Below are 22,737 nucleotides of genomic sequence, written 5' to 3' on the forward strand. Positions count from 1 at the left end.
CTTCTTGACAACAGTATCTCGGACCTGCCTGGTGTGTTCCTTGTTCTTCATGATACTCTCTGTGCTTTTAACGGACCTCTGAGACTATCACAGTGCAGGTGCATTTATACGGAGACTTGATTACACACAGGTGGATTGTATTTATCATCATTAGTCATTTAGGTCACTGGATCATTCAGAGATCCTCACTGAACTTCTGGAGAGAGTTTGCTGCACTGAAAGTAAAGGGGCTGAATAATTTTGCACGCCCAATTTTTCAGTTTTTGATTTGTTAAAAAAGTTTGAAATATCCAATAAATGTCGTTCCACTTCATGATTGTGTCCCACTTGTTGTTGATTCTTCACAAAAAAATACATTTTTATATCTTTATGTTTGAAGCCTGAAATGTGGCAAAAGGTCGCAAAGTTCAAGGGGGCCGAATACTTTCGCAAGGCACTGTACAAAGCCACATACATTTGAATCACTCATTAATTAAGATCAGGTGTGGTCAATTAGTGGGCGAGACCAACACACCTGAACGCACTTGATAAGATAAGAGAATAGACAGAGTTAAGTTGATGCTGACAACGGAATGTATATATATATATATTTAAATAACATTCTTGGAACATTTTCTGAACGTTACTAAAGTTTTATTGTGGTTTTTCTGGAAAGTTTTCTTAAAGTTGTCAGACTAATTTGAGAACGTGACTTTAAATAGAACCATGAGTAAACCTGTAGGAAACGTTACGCTGAAGTACTGAAATTCCCACAGAAGTACGTTGGTTCTTAACGTTCTCAGTTACTATTTTGAGAACGTTCCCAATGTCAAACCAGTTGGAGAACGTTCCTAGAACATGACCAAAATTGAATTAAATGTGCTGAGAATGTTCCAAAGCCAAGCAACTATCCTGCACCGTTTCCCAGAAAGTTGTGGGAAGTATTCTATGCAAAAATAACCATAGGACAACCACACTCTCACCAAGCTCTGAGAAACATATGGTTCTCAGAACGTTACGCGCTAACTGGGTACCTTGATCTAAAGCCCTTTGTTTGTTTTTCCCCTTTTTCATTCATTCGCGATCACATTTCAAAATAAAAGTCCCTAGCCATTGACTAGGGAGAACCTAATAACCTTCTACTCCATGTTTTGTTATAAAATGGTTGTCACTCTTCAGTCAACCTGTCACTCATTCCCTCACAGTAACTAATGACCATTTAAACTGCTGTATCACTGTATTACTGTTAATGTCCTGTGGCAGTTATGCAGCACTGAACACTACTGGCTATGAACCAGACAGGCAGCACTGAACACTACTGGCTATGAACCAGACAGACAGTACTGAACACTACTGGCTATGAACCAGACAGACAGTACTGAACACTACTGGCTATGAACCAGACAGGCAGTACTGAACACTACTGGCTATGAACCAGACAGGCAGAACTGAACACTACTGGCTATGAATCAGACAGGCAGCACTGAACACTACTGGATATGAACCAGACAGGCAGCACTGAACACTACTGGCTATGAACCAGACAGACAGTACTGAACACTACTGGCTATGAATCAGACAGGCAGTACTGAACACTACTGGCTATGAACCAGACAGGCAGTACTGAACACTACTGGCTATGAACCAGACAGGCAGTACTGAACACTACTGGCTATGAACCAGACAGGCAGCACTGAACACTACTGGCTATGAATCAGACAGGCAGCACTGAACACTACTGGCTATGAATCAGACAGGCAACACTGAACACTACTGGCTAAGAACCAGACAGGCAGCACTGAACACTACTGGCTATGAACCAGACAGGCAGCACTGAACACTACTGGCTATGAAACAGACAGGCAGTACTGAACACTACTGGCTATGAAACAGGCAGGCAGCACTGAACACTACTGGCTATGAACCAGACAGGCAGTACTGAACACTACTGGCTATGAATCAGACAGGCAGCACTGAACACTACTGGCTATGAACCAGACAGGCAGTACTGAACACTACTGGCTATGAACCAGACAGGCAGCACTGAACACTACTGGCTATGAACCAGACAGGCAGTACTGAACACTACTGGCTATGAACCAGACAGGCAACACTGAACACTACTGGCTATGAACCAGACAGGCAGTACTGAACACTACTGCCTATGAACCAGACAGGCAACACTGAACACTACTGGCTATGAACCAGACATGCAGTACTGAACACTACTGGCTATGAACCAGACAGGCAGTACTGAACACTACTGGCTATGAACCAGACAGGCAGTACTGAACACTACTGGCTATGAACCAGACAGGCAGTACTGAACACTACTGGCTATGAACCAGACAGGCAGTACTGAACACTACTGGCTATGAATCAGACAGGCAGTACTGAACACTACTGCCTTAAAACCAGACAGGCAGTACTGAACACTACTGCCTATGAACCAGACAGGCAACACTGAACACTACTGGCTATGAATCAGACAGGCAGTACTGAACACTACTGCCTATGAACCAGACAGGCAACACTGAACACTACTGGCTATGAATCAGACAGGCAGTACTGAACACTACTGCCTATGAACCAGACAGGCAACACTGAACACTACTGGCTATGAATCAGACAGGCAGTACTGAACACTACTGGCTATGAACCAGACAGGCAACACTGAACACTTCTGGCTATGAATCAGACAAGCAGTACTGAACACTACTGCCAATGAACCAGACAGACAGTACTGAACACTACTGCCTATGAACCAGACAGGCAACACTGAACACTACTGGCTATGAATCAGACAGGCATGACTGAACACTACTGGCTATGAATCAGACAGGCAGTACTGAACACTACTGGCTATGAACCAGACAGGCAACACTGAACACTTCTGGCTATGAATCAGACAAGCAGTACTGAACACTACTGCCAATGAACCAGACAGACAGTACTGAACACTACTGCCTATGAACCAGACAGGCAACACTGAACACTACTGGCTATGAATCAGACAGGCAGTACTGAACACTACTGCCTATGAACCAGACAGGCAGCACTGAACACTACTGGCTATGAACCAGACAGGCAGCACTGAACACTACTGGCTATGAACCATACATGCAGTACTGAACACTACTGGCTATGAACCAGACAGGCAGTACTGAACACTACTGCCTGTGAACCAGACAGGCAACACTGAACACTTCTGGCTATGAATCAGACAAGCAGTACTGAACACTACTGCCAATGAACCAGACAGACAGTACTGAACACTACTGCCTATGAACCAGACAGGCAGTACTGAACACTACTGGCTATGAACCAGACAGGCAGCACTGAACACTACTGGCTATGAACCAGACAGGCAGTACTGAACACTACTGCCTATGAACCAGACAGGCAACACTGAACACTACTGGCTATGAATCAGACAGGCAGTACTGAACACTACTGCCTATGAACCAGACAGGCAGTACTGAACACTACTGCCTATGAACCAGACAGGCAGTACTGAACACTACTGCCTATGAACCAGACAGGCAGCACTGAACACTACTGGCTATGAACCAGACAGGCAGTACTGAACACTACTGGCTATGAATCAGACAGGCAGCACTGAACACTACTGCCTATGAACCAGACAGGCAGTACTGAACACTACTGGCTATGAACCAGACAGGCAGTACTGAACACTACTGGCTATGATTCAGACAGGCAGTACTGAACACCACTGGCTATGAACCAGACAGGCAGCACTGAACACTACTGGCTATGAACCAGACAGGCAGTATCAGAACACTGGGCCACTATAGGGCCTCGGGACTGGGCCACTATAGGGCCTTGGGACTGGGCCACTATAGCGCCTTGGGACTGGGCCACGGGACTGGGCCACTATAGGGCCTTGGGACTGGGCCACTAAAGGGCCTTGGGACTGGGCCACTAAAAGGCCTTGGGACTGGGCCAATATAGGACCTTGGGACTAGGCCACTATAGGGCCTTGGGACTGGGCCACTATAGGGCCTTGGGACTGGGCCACGGGACTGGGCCACTATAGGGACTTGGGACTGGGCCTTGGGACTGGGCACTATAGGCCCTTGGGACTGGGTTCCTATAGGGCCTTGGGACCAGGCACTATAGGGCCTTGGAACTGGGCCACTATAGGGCCTTGGGACTGGGCCACTATAGGGCCTTGGGACTGGGCCACGGGACTGGGCCACTATAGGGCCTTGGGACTGGGCCACTATAGGGCCTTGGGACTGGGCCACTATAGGGCCTTGGGACTGGGCCACGGGACTGGGCCACTATAGGGACATGGGACTGGGCCTTGGGACTGGGCCACTATAGGGCCTTGGGACTGGGCCTTGGGACTGGGCCACTAAAGTGCCTTGGGACTGGGCCACTATAGGGCCTTGGGACTGGGCCACTATAGGGCCTTGGGATTGGGCCACTATAGGGCCGTGGGACTGGGCCACTATAGGGCCTTGGGACTGGGCCACTATAGGGCCTTGGGACTTGGCCACAAAAGGGCCTCGGTTTATGAAAGTATGATGGGAATAGAGATAGCTGCAGCTTCCAGAGATGAATCTGGTCGTTTAAAACACATGGTCCCCTCTCTCTCTCTCTCGCTCCATCTTTCCCCCCCCCCCTCTCTCTCTCTCGGTCCATCTATCCCCCCACCCCCCTCTCTCTCTCTCACTCCATCTATCCTCTCCCCCCCTCTCTCTCTCACTCCATCTATCCTCTTCCCCCTCTCTCTCTGTCTCGCTCCACCTATCCTCCCCTCTCTCTCTCTCACTCCACCTATCCTCTCCCCCCTCTCTCTCTGTCTCGCTCCACCTATCCTCTCCCCCCTCTCTCCATCTCTCGACTCCAGACAGACTCTTCGTTCAGAGGAGCGAATTTCCTTTGAAAAATGACTTCAGGACACGCTGTCATTTCCTTCCTAATATTTTCTCCATCTCAACGGAGTCTCACCTTTCAGAGGGGTTGGTTTGCTAAATGTAATTACTTCCTAATATTTTCTCCATTTCAACGGAGTCGCACCTTTCAGAGGGGTTGTTTGGCTAAATGGAATTACTTCTACAGCGCTGTCATGGGCATCAGGATCTGTCCCCTTCAGAACGGACATTTTATCCGTATCCCAAATGGCACCTCATTCTGGTCAAAGGTAGTAGTGTGTAAAGTAGTGCACTATATAGAGAATAGGGGCTCTGGTCTAAAATAGTGCACTATATAGAGAATAGGGGCTCTGGTCTAAAGTAGTGTACTATATAGAGAATAGGGGCTCTGGTCTAAAGTAGTGCACTATATAGGGAATAGGGTGCCAATTGGAACACAGTCAAGAGGTAATTAAATCTCCGCCGTCTCCTCACCTTCTAACAAATGAACTTCCTTTGTGAAGCCTATTGATTTGTGGACTAGACAATAGCCATACTTTCTGCTCCTGTGAAGTCATGCCTCTGTCTGCAGTCTGGGGATGTGTATTAGTTCAAACCTGAACTCATCTGTGAAGTCTTGCCTTCAAACCTGAATTCACCTGTGAAGTCTTGCCTTCAAACCTGAACTCATCTGTGAAGTCTTGCCTTCAAACCTGAGCTCATCTGTGAAGTCTTGCCTTCAAACCCGAGCTCATCTGTGAAGTCTTGCCTTCAAACCTGAGCTCAACTGTGAAGTCTTGCCTTCAAACCTGAGCTCATCTGTGAAGTCTTGCCTTCAAACCTGAGCTCATCTGTGAAGTCTTGCCTTCAAACCTGAGCTCATCTGTGAAGTCTTGCCTTCAAACCTGAGCTCAACTGTGAAGTCTTTCCTTCCAACCTGAACTAATTTTACAGACAGGTGGAGTCAATCTGAGGGATGCTTTTAGTCCTAGAGGAGTTTGGCTGATTGATCTAAAATAACAGGTGTGATTCCTGATTTAAGAATCAGGAAACTGTATTAATCATCAAATCAAATGTATTTATACAGCCCTTCGTATATCAGCTGATATCTCAAAGTGCTGTACAGAAACCCAGCCTAAAACCCCAAACAGCAAGCAATGCAGGTGTAGAAGCATGTTTTATTACCATGCAATACATGTTAAAATCTTGGTGTTGTGTATATATATATGGGCATTCACATGCAAAACCATTGGGAGCCAATCAGATCCCTCCCCCATTCACAAGGAGAGAGTTAAAAATAACATTGGTGGGCGCCTCCTCCCTTCTCTCCCGTCTCTCCACACCTCTCCTTGCCTCTCCCCGCCTTCCCTCTCACCTCCCCTCACCTCACCATCTCTCCTCACCTCCCCCTTCTCCTCCCGCCTTCGCACGACACAGGAATGTGAGCACACCGAAAAGAACACGCAACATCAAACATTCATCAACCAAGAGAACGAGAAACAGAGGAAGTTGGTATTTATAATGGAACGTGGGGAGGAGGCAGAGAGATGGGGGGGGGGGAAACCACTGACACTTGGAGAGAGAGAGAGAGATGGGGGGGAGACCACTGACACTTGGAGAGAGAGAGAGAGATGGGGGGGAGACCACTGACACTTGGAGAGAGAGGCAGAGACCACTGACACTTGGAGAGATGGGGGGGGAGGCAGAGACCACTGACACTTGGAGGAGAGCGAGAGATGGGGAGGAGAGGGAGAGAGAGAGAGAGGCAGAGAACACTGACACTTGGAGAGAGAGAGAGAGAGAGAGAGAGAGAGAGACCACTGACACTTGGAGGAGAGCGAGAGATGGGGGAGAGAGAGAGAGGAGGTGGAGACCACTGACACTTGGAGAGAGAGAGAGAGACCACTGATCCTTGTAGGAGAGCGAGAGATGGGGGGAGAGAGAGAGAGAGAGGCAGAGACCACTGACACTTGGAGGAGAGCGAGAGATGGGGAGAGAGAGAGAGAGAGAGAGGCTGAGACCACGGACACTTGGAGGAGAGCGAGAGAGAGAGGTAGAGATCACTGACACTTGGAGAGAGAGAGAGAGACCACTGACACTTGGAGGAGAGCGAGATATTGGGAAGAGAGAGAGAGAGAGGCTGAGACCACGGACACTTGGAGGAGAGCTAGAGAGAGAGAGAGAGAGGTAGAGATCACTGACACTTGGAGAGAGAGAGAGAGACCACTGACACTTGGAGGAGAGCGAGAGATGGGGGGGGGAGAGAGAGAGAGAGAGGCAGAGACCACTGACACTTGGAGGAGAGCGAGAGATGGGGGGGAGAGAGAGAGAGAGAATGGGTCCACTGACACTTGGAGGAGAGGAGAGCGAGAGATGGGGGGGAGGCAGAGACCACTGACACTTGGAGAGAGAGAGACCACTGACACTTTAAAAATATTTTAAACTGGAAGAACTTGTCCCGATTGGTGTTTTTAAATCACCGATGAAGGATTTTGAGACTGATTTCCTGACCTGTCAATGTTTTTAATTGTCTGTTTTATGATTTTGTTATAATCTTGTGAATTCTAGGGTTTTTACTAGATTACTTGTAGTTTTGTTGTTTGTCTGCAATGACTTGGTGCTGCCTATCTTGGCCAGGATGCTCTTGAAAAAGAGATTTTAAATCTCAATGAGCCCTTCCTGGTTAAATTAAATAAAAGATACAGATGGGGGTGGGGGTGGGGGAGAGAGAGAGAGAGAGATGGGGCGGAGAGAGAGAGAGAGAGAGAGAGAGAGAGAGAGAGGGAGAGAGAGCGAGGGAAAGAGAGCGAGGGAGAGAGAGCAAGGGAGAGAGAGCGAGGGAGAGAGATGGGGGGAGAAAGAGGGAGAGATACGGATAGGGAGAGAGATGGGGGAGAAAGAGAGAGAGAGATGGGGGGAGTGAGAGGCAGTGATTGGGAGTCCCATCGGGCGGCGCATAATTGGCTCAGCGTCGTCCGGGTTCGGCTGTCATTGTAAATAAGAATTTGTTCTTTAGCTGACTTGCCTAGTTAAATAGGTAAAATAAACAATGTTAAAATAAACAATGTGCATCACTTTATGGCAGCAGAGTATCTGTATATAGACAAAGTGGAGCACTTTCTGGCAGCAGCTGGCACACACTGGGCTAATCAGAATGAGGAAATGTCTCACGGCAGATGGGCGACAAATGAATGAACTTCCGTGTAAATTCCAAGGCTCATTAATCATGCAAGATCTTTAAAGAGAGAGTGACTCCATAGAGAAGAGCAAACACTCTAAGCAAGGAAATACTAGAGCCAGCCACCACACAAAGTCATCTCTGATAACAGGGAGAAAAGGACTCAGTCAATAGGAAACAGCTCAAGGCTCCTAAATAATCACTGAAACCACGTGGAATAACTTATCTGAGTTTGATACATTATTTACAGCATATGGAAATAGTCCCAACAGGTTTTCCCTCAAATAGAGTCCACGCTCATGATGCTCACATTCTGCATTGGGTTGCTCATGATGCTCACATTCTGCATTGGGTTGCTCATGATGCTCACATTCTGCATTGGGTTGCTCATGATGCTTACATTCTGCATTGGGTAACTGTGTTGCTCATGATGCTCACATTCTGCATTTGGGTAACTGTGTTGCTCATGATGCTCACATTCTGCATTGGGTTGCTCATGATGCCTACATTCTGCATTGGGTTGCTCATGATGCTCACATTCCACATTTGGGTAACTGTGTTGCTCATGATGCTCACATTCTGCATTTGGGTAACTGTGTTGCTCATGATGCTCACATTCTGCATTGGGTTGCTCATGATGCCTACATTCTGCATTGGGTTGCTCATGATGCTCACATTCCACATTTGGGTAACTGTGTTGCTCATGATGCTTACATTCTGCATTGGGTTGCTCATGATGCTCACATTCCACATTTGGGTAACTGTGTTGCTCATGATGCTCACATTCCGCATTTGGGTAACTGTGTTGCTCATGATGCTCACATTCTGCATTTGGGTAACTGTGTTGCTCATGATGCTCACATTCTGCATTGGGTTGCTCATGATGCTTACATTCTGCATTGGGTTGCTCATGATGCTCACATTCTGCATTTGGGTAACTGTGTTGCTCATGATGCTCACATTCTGCATTGGGTTGCTCATGATGCTTACATTCTGCATTGGGTTGCTCATGATGCTCACATTCCGCTTTTGGGTAACTGTGTTGCTCATGATGCTCACATTCTGCATTGGGTTGCTCATGATGCTCACATTCTGCATTGGGTTGCTCATGATGCTCACAATCTGCATTTGGGTAACTGTGTTGCTCCACATGTACCGTATAACCAAAGATGTCATCAAAGTAAGGACGTAGAATGACTAACATAGTGTACTGTTCTGTACCTGAAAACTTGCCATTCACAGAACCCAGTCAGGTAGAACTCTGCTTCCCTCTTCAAAGGATTTAAAAAGAACAATGCCAAAAAGCCTCGGAATAATCAGTAAGCTACTTCCTCTTCTTTTGATTCACCGGTAAGCTACTTCCTCTTCTTTTGATTCACCGGTAAGCTACTTCCTCTTCTCTTGATTCACCGGTATGCTACTTCCTCTTCTCTTGATTCACCGGTATGCTACTTCCTCTTCTCTTGATTCACCGGTATGCTACTTCCTCTTCTTTTGATTCACCGGTATGCTACTTCCTCTTCTCTTGATTCACCGGTATGCTACTTCCTCTTCTTTTGATTCACCGGTAAGCTACTTCCTCTTCTCTTGATTCACCGGTATGCTACTTCCTCTTCTCTTGATTCACCGGTATGCTACTTCCTCTTCTCTTGATTCACCGGTATGCTACTTCCTCTTCTTTTGATTCACCGGTAAGCTACTTCCTCTTCTCTTGATTCACCGGTATGCTACTTCCTCTTCTCTTGAATCACCAGTAAGCTACTTCCTCTTCTCTTGAATCACCAGTAAGCTACTTCCTCTTCTCTTGAATCACCAGCAAGCTACTTCTTCTCTTGAATCACTGGTAAGCTACTTCCTCTTCTCTTGAATCACCAGTAAGCTACTTCCTCTTCTCTTGAATCACCAGTAAGCTACCTCCTCTTCTCTTGAATCACCAGTAAGCTACTTCCTCTTCTCTTGAATCACCAGTAAGCTACTTCCTCTTCTCTTGAATCACCAGTAAGCTACCTCCTCTTCTCTTGAATCACCAGTAAGCTACTTCCTCTTCTCTTGAATCACCAGTAAGCTACCTCCTCTTCTCTTGAATCACCAGTAAGCTACCTCCTCTTCTCTTGAATCACCAGTAAGCTACTTCCTCTTCTCTTGAATCACCAGTAAGCTACCTCCTCTTCTCTTGAATCACCAGTAAGCTACTTCCTCTTCTCTTGAATCACCGGTAAGCTACTTCTTCTTCTCTTCTTCTTTTTCAAGTATATATTTTTTAAGCATACGTTTACAGCTACAAAAATGTATTCTAGAGGCAGTGGAAACATCATGACCATTATCATTGTCCGCATCCTTAAATCAAATCAAAATGTATTTGTCAAGTGCGCCGAATACAACAGATGTAGACCTTACAGTGAAATGCTTACTAACAGGCTCTAACCAATAGTGCAAAAAAGGTATTTGGCGAACAATAGGTACAGTGGGGAGAACAAGTATTTGATACACTGCCGATTTTGCAGGTTTTCCTACTTACAAAGCATGTAGAGGTCTGTAATGTTTTATCATAGGTACACTTCAACTGTAAGAGACGGAATCTAAAACAATCCAGAACATCACATTGTATGATTTTTAAGTAATTAATCAAAATAATAATAATAATAGTGTGTCCACATTCTCTCCCTTCCTTATCTTTGACTTCATTGTGGTCAACAAACGATCTGTGTATTCGGATAGCAACTCCCCTTCTCCTCCCAGAACTATGAGGAACAACACCTGATTAGGTTTTATAGAGCTTCAGGTGCACACTATCTGACAGGTGCGTCTCTTGTAAAAAAAATAAAAAGTATTGCACACTATATAATACACAACTTTAGACCAGAGCCCTATTCCCTATATAGTGCACTACTTTAGACTAGAGCCCCTATTCCCTATGGGCCCTTTTCTAAAGTAGTGCACTATACATTGAGTGTGCATGATATAGATTGACCAGGTGAATCCAGAATGAAAGCTATGATCCCTTATTGATGTCACTTGTTAAATCCACTTCAATCAGTGTAGATGAGGTGGGGAGGAGACGGGTTAAAGAAGGATTTTTAAGCCTTGAGACGTGGATTGTGTACAGTCTAACGTGACATGCAGAGGTTGAATAGGAGAGACAGAAGAGTGCCTTTCAACAGGGTATGGGCGTAGGTACCAGGCGCATTTGAGTGCGTTTGAGTGTGTCAAGAACTGCAACGCTGCTGTTTCTTTTCCCCCAAAACAGTTTCCCCGTGTGTTTAAGCTGTACCGAGGTCAAAAGGGGGATACTACTCAATATTAGGAAGGTGTTCCTAGTGTTTTGTACACTCTGTATTAAAGAAAAAGGCTCCCATTGGGGTGCAGACAAAAATCACAGCAACATGGTTTGAACCTGTATGAGCCCAGAATACCAACACCTCTGAATAATGGATGAATGAAACCTCTCAAACTGAACAGACAAAGACACCCTATTGATGATTTATTTAGTGAACCATTTTTTGACCAGGGACTATAAAGGGCTCTGGTCAAATGTAGTACGCTAGATTTATTTTAGGACTGTCGGTTAAGAACACATTTTTACCTTCAATGACAGCCTAGGAACAGTGGGGTTAAACTGCCTTGTTCGGGGGGAGGGGGCAGAATGACAGATTTAAAAAAAACCTTTGTCAGGTCGGGGGATTCGATCTAGTCCAACGCTCTTACCACTAAGGCTACCTGCCGCCCCGAATATACAGACAACAGCCACTTGGGACACATTCAAAGCATCGGTCGCCCACTCCGCTTGCATAAAACAAAGCCTCGGTCGCCGACTCCGCTTGCATGAACAAAGCTCTCAAAAAAGCATTTCTTCAGCTCCTGTCTAATGACACGTACAACGTACTGACACCACTTTTGAAATATATGGTTCCCGTGGATGTGCGGTGCAGTGGTTGTGTGGTAATGTATATATATATATATATATATATATATATATATATATATGAGTCATGTGTCTGCCATGAAGCCAGTGGGCCTGGAGAGATCACCTTGACGTTTCAATGTTTAAATGAACCCCTTCCATTCTTCATTCCTTCCTATAAGGTGTGGTGGTGGTAGTCTGGCCTGCTGTATAGATACAGTCTGAGTCAATTCCCTACTGTATATAATGCACTACCGATGGGCCCAGGTCAAACACACTATATAGGGAGTAGGGCCCAGGTCAAACGCACTATATAGGGAGTAGGGCCCAGGTCAAACGCACTATATAGGGAGTAGGGCCCAGGTCAAACGCACTATATAGGGAGTGGGGCCCAGGTCAAACACACTATATAGGGAGTAGGGCCCAGGTCAAACGCAATATATAGGGAGTACGGCCCAGGTCAAACGCACAATATAGGGAATGGGGCCCAGGTCAAACACACAATATAGGGAGTAGGGCCCAGGTCAAACGCACTATATAGGGAGTAGGGCCCAGGTCAAACGCACTATATAGGGAGTAGGGCCCAGGTCAAACACACTATATAGGGAGTAGGGCCCAGGTCAAACACACTATATAGGGAGTAGGGCCCAGGTCAAACGCAATATATAGGGAGTAGGGCCCAGGTCAAACGCACTATATAGGGAGTAGGGCCCAGGTCAAACACACTATATAGGGAGTGGGGCCCAGGTCAAACGCACTATATAGGGAGTAGGGCCCAGGTCAAACACACTATATAGGGAGTAGGGCCCAGGTCAAACGCAATATATAGGGAGTAGGGCCCAGGTCAAACGCACTATATAGGGAATGGGGCCCAGGTCAAACACACTATATAGGGAGTAGGGCCCAGGTCAAACGCACTATATAGGGAGTGGGGCCCAGGTCAAACGCACTATATAGGGAGTGGGGCCCAGGTCAAACACACTATATAGGGAGTAGGGCCCAGGTCAAACGCACTATATAGGGAGTGGGGCCCAGGTCAAAAACACTATATAGGGAGTGGGGCCCCGGTCAAACGCACTATATAGGGAGTGGGGCCCAGGTCAAACACACTATATAGGGAGTAGGGCCCAGGTCAAACGCAATATATAGGGAGTAGGGCCCAGGTCAAACGCACTATATAGAGAGTGGGGCCCAGGTCAAACACACTATATAGGGAGTAGGGCCCAGGTCAAACGCACTATATAGGGAGTAGGGCCCAGGTCGAACGCACTATATAGGGAGTAGGGCCCAGGTCAAACGCACTATATAGGGAGTGGGGCCCAGGTCAAACACACTATATAGGGAGTAGGGCCCAGGTCAAACGCACTATATAGGGAGTGGGGCCCAGGTCAAACGCACTATATAGGGAGTGGGGCCCAGGTCAAAAACACTATATAGGGAGTAGGGCCCAGGTCAAACACACTATATAGGGAGTAGGGCCCAGGTCAAACACACTATATAATGAGTAGGGCCCAGGTCAAACACACTATATAGGGAGTAGGGCCCAGGTCAAAAACACTATATAGGGAGTGGGGCCCCGGTCAAACGCACTATATAGGGAGTGGGGCCCAGGTCAAACACACTATATAGGGAGTAGGGCCCAGGTCAAACGCAATATATAGGGAGTAGGGCCCAGGTCAAACGCACTATATAGAGAGTGGGGCCCAGGTCAAACACACTATATAGGGAGTAGGGCCCAGGTCAAACGCACTATATAGGGAGTAGGGCCCAGGTCAAACGCACTATATAGGGAGTAGGGCCCAGGTCAAACGCACTATATAGGGAGTGGGGCCCAGGTCAAACGCACTATATAGGGAGTGGGGCCCAGGTCAAACGCACTATATAGGGAGTAGGGCCCAGGTCAAACGCACTATATAGGGAGTAGGGCCCAGGTCAAACGCACTATATAGGGAGTAGGGCCCAGGTCAAACACACTATATAGGGAGTGGGGCCCAGGTCAAACACACTATATAGGGAGTAGGGCCCAGGTCAAAAACACTATATAGGGAGTAGGGCCCAGGTCAAACACACTATATAGGGAGTAGGGCCCAGGTCAAACACACTATATAGGGAGTAGGGCCCAGGTCAAACACACTATATAGGGAGTAGGGCCCAGGTCAAACACACTATATAGGGATTAGGGCCAAGGTCAAAACTACAAAAATACTCTATTCCACAAACGCGCACACACACTCTCACACACACACAGAGTGGGGCCCAGGTCAAGCAACGTGGGAGAGGAGGGTAGCAACGTGGGAGAGGAGGGAAAGAGAGAGTCAGCTACACGTAGCAACGTGGGAGAGGAGGGAAAGAGAGAGCCAGCTACACATAGCAACGTGGGAGAGGAGGGAAAGAGAGAGCCAGCTACACATAGCAATGTGGGAGAGGAGGGAAAGAGAGCCAGCTACACGTAGCAACATGGGAGAGGAGGGTAGCAACATGGGAGAGGAGGGAAAGAGAGAGCCTGTTACACATAGCAACGTGGGAGAGGAGGGAAAGAGAGAGCCAGCTACACATAGCAACGTGGGAGAGGAGGGAAAGAGAGAGCCAGCTACACATAGCAACGTGGGAGAGGAGGGAAAGAGAGAGCCAGCTACACATAGCAACGTGGGAGAGGAGGGAAAGAGAGAGCCAGCTACACGTAGCAACATGGGAGAGGAGGGAAGCAACATGGGAGAGGAGGGTAGCAACATGGGAGAGGAGGGTAGCAACATGGGAGAGGAGGGTAGCAACATGGGAGAGGAGGGTAGCAACATGGGAGAGGAGGGTAGCAAAATGGGAGAGGAGGGAAAGAGAGAGCCAGCTATACGTAGCAACATGGGAGAGTAGGGTAGCAACATGGGAGAGGAGGGTAGCAACGTGGGAGAGGAGTGAAAGAGAGATCCTGTTACACGTGGCAACATGGGAGAGGATGGTAGCAACGTGGGAGAGGATTAATTATTAATTAATTAATTATCTTAAAGGATATTGAACACAACAAAGAGTAAATGTTAAAATAGTTTTAAAAGGGTGACTACTAAAGCTGCATCATGGTCAGCTGTCTTTCCTGTGATTCATATCTGAAAGCTGCCATTCAGATCAAATATGATTTATTATCTGAACACGACGATAGCGCCACAGAAAGCAAAACTCCTCCAAACTCTTTAAACCTAGAAATAATTTTTGATCTCACCCTGTCCTAAAACAGACCAGAGAAATATGAATGCAGAGGATTGGCTGGCTGATTATACATTGACCATGGGAAATCTTTACGAAATGGATCTCGGCCAGCAATGCTAAAATACGCAATATTGCTCCACAGACCGTCTGTCGAGAAGAAAGTTAATGCTTCCCAAACGGCACCCTATTCCCTACGTAGTGCACTACTTTAGACCAGAGCCTGTACCCTATTCCCTACGTAGTGCACTACTTTAGACCAGAGCCTGTACCCTATTCCCTACGTAGTGCACTACATTAGACCAGAGCCCTATTCCCTATATAGTGCACTACTTTAGACCAGAGCCCTATATAGTGCACTACTTTAGACCAGAGCCCTATTCCCTATATAGTGCACTACTTTAGACCAGAGCCCTATTCCCTATATAGTGCACTACTATAGACCAGAGCCCTATTCCCTACGTAGTGCACTACTTTTAAACAGTGCCCTGTGGGCTCTGGTCAAAGGTAGTGCACTAAATAGGGAATATTGTGCCATTTAGGACAGGGTACAGTCCAAGGGCACAAGCCTCCAGATGGATGGATGGCAGGCCAGCTTGATCAGAATGTCCCCCCCCCCCCCCCCCCCTTTCTTTGCGTTTCCAGACAGAATGGCTTTGCATGTCCTCGTTCATTTTGAAATTATAACAAAGCAAGCTGTCTGAAAGACCCAGGATGTTTTGACACAAATCAAATTACATCAGGACTGTCAGTGTAACAGGAGGCACATTTTAAATAAAATAAATATTTAAACTTTATTTAACTAGGCAAGTCAGTTTTAAGAACAAATTCTTATTTACAACGATGGCCTACACCGGCCAAACCCTAATCCGGACGATGCTGGGACAATTGTGAGCAGCCCTATGCGACTCCCAATCACGGCTGGTTGTGGTACAGCCTGGAATCGAACCAGGACCTGTAGTGACGCCTCTAGCACTGAGATGCACTCTGGAGCTGACTGATCATGACTGCCAGGGTAACAGGGGGTGTCCATCAGGACTGCCAGGGTAACAGGGGGTGTCCATCAGGACTGCCAGGGTAACAGGGGGTGTCCATCAGGACTGCCAGGGTAACAGGGGGTGTCCATCAGGACTGCCAGGGTAACAGGGGGTGTCCATCATGACTGCACGGGTAACAGGGGGTGTCCATCAGAACTGCCAGCGTAACAGGGGGTGTCCATCAGGACTGCCAGGGTAACAGGGGGTATCCATCAGGACTGCCAGGGTAACAGGGGGTGTCCATCAGGACTGCCAGGGTAACCGGGGGTTTCCATCATGACTGCCAGGGTAACAGGGGGTGTCCATCAGGACTGCCAGGGTAACAGGGGGTGTCCATCAGGACTGCCAGGGTAACAGGGGGTGTCCATCAGGACTGCCAGGGTAACAGGGGGTGTCCATCAGGACTGCCAGGGTAACAGGGGGTGTCCATCAGGACTGCCAGGGTAACAGGGGGTGTCCATCAGGACTGCCAGGGTAACAGGGGGTGTCCATCAGGACTGCCAGGGTAACAGGGGGTGTCCATCTGAACTGCCAGGGTAACAGGGGGTGTCCATCAGGACTGCCAGGGTAACAGGGGTTGTCCATCAGGACTGCCAGGGTAACAGGGGGTTGTCCATCAGGACTGCCAGGGTAACAGGGGGTGTCCATCAGGACTGCCAGGGTAACAGGGGGTTTCCATCAGGACTGCCAGGGTAACAGGGGGTGTCCATCAGGACTGCCAGGGTAACAGGGGGTGTCCATCAGGACTGCCAGGGTAACAGGGGGTGTCCATCAGGACTGCCAGGGTAACAGGGGGTGTCCATCAGGACTGCCAGGGTAACAGGGGGTGTCCATCAGGACTGCCAGGGTAACAGGGGGTGTCCATCAGGACTGCCAGGGTAACAGGGGGTGTCCATCAGGACTGCCAGGGTAACAGGGGGTGTCCATCAGGACTGCCAGGGTAACCGGGGGGTTGTCCATCAGGACTGCCAGGGTAACAGGGGGTGTCCATCAGGACTGCCAGGGTAACAGGGGGTGTCCATCAGGACTGCCAGGGTAACAGGGGGTGCAAATACACGGAAACCACAAAGGTCCTTTCAGAGACCTGGGCAGTTTGATTTCTAGTTGTCAATATGATGAAAATTCTAGCTACGGTAGCTATCTCAATCCCCCCTGCCACTCACAGCTGTCCCATGTGTCCTTCTGTCAGAGAGAGGGGACTGTCAGATCAACCCGCCCATGTGTTCTTCTGTCAGAGAGAGGGGACTGTCAGATCAACCCTCCCATGTGTCCTTCTGTCAGAGAGAGGCGACTGTCAGATCAACCCTCCCATGTGTCCTTCCGTCAGAGAGAGGGGACTGTCAGAGAAACCGCTACCAAATACATCTGTGCAGGGAGGTAGTCTAGTTTACCTTGTTTGTCTATTGAGTCGTGTTACCAACCAGTAGTGGCTGGACTGTTAGGTGTAGTTCACCAGACAGACCCACAACATCTCCATCTACCTCTCTGTTAACAAGATAACTTCTCATTTCGTATTAAATGGAACTAGATGATGTCAATGTTTTTGTTCCATCCCATGAATCCCATCACAGCAGTGTCTGACCATAAATGTATCCATAATTGGTGTCAGAGGTCTGTCCAGTCACAGTCCTGCCTCGCATTATCCCTCCCAAACCTTTAACAACTGGCTGGCTGGCTGACTGACTGACTTACTGGCTCACTGACTGGCTGGCAGGCTGGCTGACTGGCTGGCTGACTGACTGACTTACTGACTGGCTGGCAGGCTGGCTGACTGGCTGGCTGATTAACTCACTGGCTGGCAGGCTGGCTGGCTGGCTGGCTGGCTGACTGGCTGGCTGGCTGACTGGCTGGCTGGCTGACTGACTTACTGGCTCACTGACTGGCTGGCAGGCTGGCTGATTAACTCACTGGCTGGCAGGCTGGCTGGCTGGCTGGCTGACTGGCTGGCTGGATGACTAACTGGCTGGCTGGCTGACTTACTGGCTCACTGGCTGGCAGGCTGGCTGACTGGCTGGCTGACTGGCTGACTAACTGGCTGGCTGGCTGACTTACTGGCTCACTGACTGGCTGGCTGATGAACTCGCTGGCTGACTGGCTGGCTCACTGACTGACTGGCTGGCTGACTGACTGGCAGATATACTGACTCACTGACTGAGACAGTAATACTACAGTGTACTGGCTGGCTAGCTGGCTGGCTACCTAGCTGGCTAGCTGACTGGCTGACTGGCTAGCTGGCTGGCTGGCTGGCTGACTGGCTGGCTAGCTGGCTGGCTGTCTGGCTGGCTGATTCACTAACTGGCTGACTGATTAATTGACTGGACGACTGGCAGATATGCTGACTCACTGACTGAGACATAAATACTACAGTGTACTGACTGGATAGCTGACTGGCTGGCTGGCTGACTGACTGGCTGACTGGCTGGATGACTGGCTGACTACTATCAGAATATGAAGATCGAAGAGACGGGTCCTGACCACTGAGTCAGCGATTACAGCTGTGAGTCTTTCTGGGAATATTTTTATTCTGTAAAAACTTCCTTCTTTTCCCTCTGTCATTTAGGTTAGTATTGTGAAGTAACTACAATGTTGTTGATCCGTCCTCAGTTTTCTCCTATCGGAGCCAGTCATCCAGTCAGCCACTTGAATGTTTGGTCTTGTCCATTCACCATCTGAATGGCACACAGACACAATCCATGTCTCAATAGTCTGAAGGCTTAAACATTATATTTAACCCGTCTTCTCCTCTTCATCTACACTGATTGAAGTGGATTTAACAAGTTAGTGCTCTATAAGGGATCATAGCTTTCATCTGGTCAGTCTGTGTCATGAAAAGAGCAGTTGTTCCTAATGTTTTGTACACTCAGTGTATTGTGTTCCCTACAGTATATAGAAAAGTTCAGACCTCAGTCTTAACTTTTTTTTATTTAAATAGGTAAGTCAGTTAAGAACAAATTCTTATTTTTAATGACGGCCTAGGAACAGTGGGTTAACTTGCCTGTTCAGAACGACAGATTTGTACCTTGTCAGCTCGGGATTTGAACTTGCAACCTTCCGGTTACGAGTCCAACGCTCTAACCACTAGGCTACCCTGCCGCCTCTACACTCTAACCACTAGGCTACCCTGCCGCCTCTACACTCTAACCACTAGGTTACCCTGCTGCCTCTACACTCTAACCACTAGGCTACCCTGCCGCCTCTACACTCTAACCACTAGATACCCTGCTGCCTCTACACTCTAACCACTAGGCTACCCTGTCGCCTCTACACTCTAACCACTAGGTTACCCTGCCGCCTCTACACTCTAACCACTAGGTTACCCTGCCGCCTCTACACTCTAACCACTAGGTTACCCTGCCGCCTCCACACTCTAACCACTAGGTTAGCCTGTCGCCTCTACACTCTAACCACTAGGCTACCCTGCCGCCTCTACACTCTAACCACTAGGTTACCCTGCCACCCTACCAACAGGTTGTGGAAAATGTGCTCTTTCAGTATTTCTCCAGTAGGTTTCCTGAAGGAGAAGCCTCCACTTCTATGTTTAATAAGTTAATTAAACAAAAACACTACAGTAAGTACTACAGTAATGTCCGTATTAACATTACAGTAACTACTACGGTATACTACAATCCACAAGTACATTAATTACTATAGTTTATACAAGGCTTTGTTTTACTACAGTATTTATACTATAGTTAACTGTAAATACTACAGTATACTAAAGTCCGCAAAAACACTACAGTGAATACTATAGTATTTGTACCATAGTAGTACACTATAGTATTTGTACCATAGTAGTACACTATAATATTTGTACCATAGTAGTATATTATAGTATTTGCACCATAGTACTATAGTATTTGTACCATAGTACTATAGTATTTGTACCATAGTACTATAGTATTTGTACCATAGTACTATAGTATTTGTACCATAGTACTATAGTATATAGTACTATAGTACTATAGTAGTAATCATGGCCTCTAAACCTTCAAGCTGCATACTGGACCCTATTCCAACTAAACTACTGAAAGAGCTGCTTCCTGTGCTTGGCCCTCCTATGTTGAACATAATAAACGGCTCTCTATCCACCGGATGTGTACCAAACTCACTAAAAGTGGCAGTAATAAAGCCTCTCTTGAAAAAGCCAAACCTTGACCCAGAAAATATAAAAAACTATCGGTCTATATCGAATCTTCCATTCCTCTCAAAAATTTTAGAAAAGGCTGTTGCGCAACAACTCACTGCCTTCCTGAAGACAAACAATGTATACAAAATGCTTCAGTCTGGTTTTAGATCCCATCATAGCACTGAGACGGCACTTGTGAAGGTGGTAAATTACATTTTAATGGCATCGGACCGAGGCTCTGCATCTGTCCTCGTGCTCCTAGACCTTAGTGCTGCTTTTGATACCATCGATCACCACATTCTTTTGGAGAGATTGGAAACCCAAATTGGTCTACACGGACAAGTTCTGGCCTGGTTTAGATCTTATCTGTCGGAAAGATATCAGTTTGTCTCTGTGAATAGTTTGTCCTGTGATAAATCAACTGTAAATTTCGGTGTTCCTCAAGGTTCCGTTTTAGGACCACTATTGTTTTCACTATATATTTTACCTCTTGGGGATGTTATTCGAAAACATAATGTTAACTTTCACTGCTATGCGGATGACACACAGCTGTACATTTCAATTAAACATGGTGAAGCCCCAAAATTGCCCTTGCTAGAAGAATGTGTTTCAGACATAAGGAAGTGGATGGCTGCAAACTTTCTACTTTTAAACTCGGACAAAACAGAGATGCTTGTTCTAGGTCCCAAGAAACAAAGAGATCTTCTGTTGAATCTGACAATTAATCTTAATGGTTGTACAGTCGTCTCAAATAAAACTGTGAAGGACCTCGGCGTTACTCTGGACCCTGATCTCTCTTTTGAAGAACATATCAAGAACATTTCAAGGACAGCTTTTTTCCATCTACGTAACATTGCAAAAATCAGAAACTTTCTGTCCAAAAATGATGCAGAAAAATTAATCCATGCTTTTGTCACTAGGTTAGACTACTGCAATGCTCTACTTTCCGGCTACCCGGATAAAGCACTAAATAAACTTCAGTTAGTGCTAAATACGGCTGCTAGAATCCTGACTAGAACCAAAAAATTTGATCATATTACTCCAGTGCTAGCCTCTCTACACTGGCTTCCTGTCAAGGCAAGGGCTGATTTCAAGGTTTTACTGCTAACCTACAAAGCATTACATGGGCTTGCTCCTACCTATCTCTCTGATTTGGTCCTGCCGTACATACCTACACGTACGCTACGGTCACAAGACGCAGGCCTCCTAATTGTCCCTAGAATTTCTAAGCAAACAGCTGGAGGCAGGGCTTTCTCCTATAGAGCTCCATTTTTATGGAACGGTCTGCCTACCCATGTCAGAGACGCAAACTCGGTCTCAACCTTTAAGTCTCTACTGAAGACTCATCTCTTCAGTGGGTCATATGATTGAGTGTAGTCTGGCCCAGGAGTGGGAGGGTGAACGGAAAGGCTCTGGAGCAACGAACCGCCCTTGCTGTCTCTGCCTGGCCGGTTCCCCTCTTTCCACTGGGATTCTCTGCTTCTAACCCTATTACAGGGGCTGAGTCACTGGCTTACTGGGGCTCTCTCATGCCGTCCCTGGAGGGGGTGTGTCACCTGAGTGGGTTGAGTCACTGATGTGGTCATCCTGTCTGGGTTGGCGCCCCCCCCCCCCCTTGGGTTGTGCCGTGGCGGAGGTCCCTTGTCTCAGGATGGTAAGTTGGTGGTTGAAGATATCCCTCTAGTGGTGTGGGGGCTGTGCTTTGGCAAAGTGGGTGGGGTTATATCCTTCCTGTTTGGCCCTGTCCGGGGGTGTCCTCGGAGTGGGCCACAGTGTCTCCTGACCCCTCCTGTCTCAGCCTCCAGTATTTATGCTGCAGTAGTAGTTTATGTGTCGGGGGACTAGGGTCAGTTTGTTATATCTGGAGTACTTCTCCTGTCCTATTCGGTGTCCTGTGTCAATCTTGGTGTGCGTTCTCTAATTCTCTCCTTCCCACTTTCTCTCTCTCGGAGGACCTGAGCCCTAGGACCATGCCCCAGGACTACCTGACATGATGACTCCTTGCTGTCCCCAGTCCACCTGGCTGTGCTGCTGCTCCAGTTTCAACTGTTCTGCCTTAATATTATTCGACCATGCTGGTCATTTATGAACATTTGAACATCTTGGCCATGTTCTGTTATAATCTCCACCCGGCACAGCCAGAAGAGGACTGGCCATCCCACATATGCTCTCTCTAATTCTCTCTTTCTTTCTCTCTCTCGGAGGACCTGAGCCCTAGGACCATGCCCCAGGAATACCTGACATGATGACTCCTTGCTGTCCCCAGTCCACCTGACTGTGCTGCTGCTCCAGTTTCAACTGTTCTGCCTTATTATTATTCGACCATGCTGGTCATTTATGAACATTTGAACATCTTGACCATGTTTTGTTATAATCTCCACCCGGCACAGCCAGAAGAGGACTGGCCACCCCACATAGCCTGGTTCCTCTCTAGGTTTCTT

At 47.5% G+C, this 22,737-nt stretch overlaps 1 protein-coding gene and 1 pseudogene across 1 annotated transcript in view; one reads left to right on the top strand and one right to left on the bottom strand.

Moving 5' to 3' along the window:
• LOC139414735 (ras-related protein Rab-6B-like) overlaps nucleotides 1-22,737 on the bottom strand; it is a 161,935-nt gene that overhangs the window by 111,110 nt on the left and 28,088 nt on the right. The gene's annotated exons all lie outside the window — the stretch shown is intronic.
• LOC139418302 (U7 small nuclear RNA) lies at nucleotides 19,647-19,698 on the top strand (annotated as a pseudogene).

The sequence above is a fragment of the Oncorhynchus clarkii genome, chromosome 1, assembly GCF_045791955.1.
Source record: "Oncorhynchus clarkii lewisi isolate Uvic-CL-2024 chromosome 1, UVic_Ocla_1.0, whole genome shotgun sequence".
In the NCBI taxonomy this organism is placed as follows: Eukaryota; Metazoa; Chordata; class Actinopteri; order Salmoniformes; family Salmonidae; genus Oncorhynchus; species Oncorhynchus clarkii.